Genomic DNA, 2,027 nt, shown 5'->3' with positions numbered 1-2,027 from the left:
TGTATCAAAATATTACCTATACCCCGTAAATATGAACAAACAGTAGGTGTCAATAAAACATCTAAAAACATGTAATTACATGTCTGCTGAGATGGTCTAGAGGAATTGACATTCCAGTATCAAAGAAAATATGAATTCCAGATCTGGGTTTCTAAATATTATTCTCTTCTTATAGGAAACAAAGCCTCTTGGAGAAATTGCTGTTCCAAGAGTGCAGAGCATGGATGGTAAAAGATTAGCATGAAATGCCTTGCTATGGCAAAAAATGAGAAAGTACTCAAAAATTGATTGGGACAGGACAAAAATTTATAGGACTCTGCTTGAGTTGTCGTTAATAGTTACAAAAATATAGTTAGATACAATGAATAAGATCTAGTATTTGATAGGACAACAGCGTGACTACACTGAACAGTAATTTGTTGTGCACTTTAAAATAACTGAGAGGGAATGTTTGTAACACTAAGAAATTATGAACGCTTGAGTTGATGAATATCCCATTAATCATGATGTGATTATTACACAGTGTATGGCTATCAAAACATCTCATGCTTCCCATAAATATATATACCTACTATGTACCCATAAATGTTATAAACTAAAAGAAAGGAATGAGAAAAAGAAATGACAAGATAGCTACTCTATTCATATTTTATGGTGAAGACATCAACCCATTTAATAGACAGAAGAACACTTCATATAAAATATTAACTAGAAAAAAATAAAGTTATCAACAATATGATTTAATCTTAACATTTTAAAAAGCAAACACTGGGACAATGTAGACTCTAACAAATATTTGTTTTCAGCAGGTTTGTGAAATAAATTTTAGTCATACTAACAATCAATTAAAGGAAGTTCGCTATTTCTTCCAAATGGAATCTAAATGTGAATACATCTTTTGCCTTCTTCATAAATTATTTCAATATTTGATCTTAATATAATAGTAGCAAAATCTCATATAGTTCTATTTAAAGGCCCTCATACAAAAATCATTTAATCCCAACATCAACACTATCAACTGATACTATTATTTCCTTATCTGTAAAGATGAAGAAACTGAGACACAGTAATTTTTGCAAATTATAGAGCTAGATAATGACAGAACCGGGAACAGAGTGAAGGCTATCTCATCCTTGATTTTAGGCTCTTAACTATTCCGTTGTTTGGCTTTTAATAATTGTGGTAATTATGTAATAACATCTTCAAAAAATACTCATCAACAGCTGCATTTCCCCGAAAAACCCTGGATAAGGAGTTATCTGTACCTTTGAAAACATAAGAGTATCAGAATTCTCATTTATTTATCATGACCTAATTTGCTTCTGTAACTACTATGTATTTTGGAAATCCATTAAAGCTATTCTCACTCATCCAAAAAAATGAAAAATGACCCACTAATAAGCAAAGGTGACGTGTTTTTTATACACTGCAAAAATTATTATTAACTGAATTTTGTAATGTCCCAAATCTGATGCAAAGGATGTACTCATTAAATTGAATCATTAACTTATAAACTTTAGAGTGACAATACTTATAAACTAATTGTTTAAAACAGTCTAAATGATATTTAATTATATGTTCTTCCATTGAATTTGAAAACTTCTGGAGATATTTTAAAGCAGAATACAGTTTCATTTTCTCTAAAATGAACAAATATGGCTTTAAAATTATCAACATAATTATTCTACCACTATCTTTTAAATATACCAAATAATCTGAAAATATATTGCTTAATTTTGATATTTGCATCATTGAAATTAAAATGACAAAAATAAAGACAATATATGTTTATATACATGTATATATAATATATATACACAGACAGTATATAACTGTCAATCTAAGTTGAAACAATCACAAACCGATGAATATCAACCAACAAAAGCATCTTTATTTAGGAAGCTTTTTAACCTAGGCACTAACACAAAGATTCACAACATTCTTACATGCTTTCAACTTTATTCCTTTATGAAATAATTTTCTTCTGAAAATGTTATCAGAGGACTCAAACTCATACATACCTTAGA

This window comes from Colobus angolensis, unplaced genomic scaffold (genome assembly GCF_000951035.1).
Source record: "Colobus angolensis palliatus isolate OR3802 unplaced genomic scaffold, Cang.pa_1.0 Scaffold320, whole genome shotgun sequence".
Classification (NCBI taxonomy): Eukaryota; Metazoa; Chordata; class Mammalia; order Primates; family Cercopithecidae; genus Colobus; species Colobus angolensis.
The sequence above is the reverse complement of the archived record's forward strand: the minus strand, read 5'-3'. Positions refer to the sequence as shown.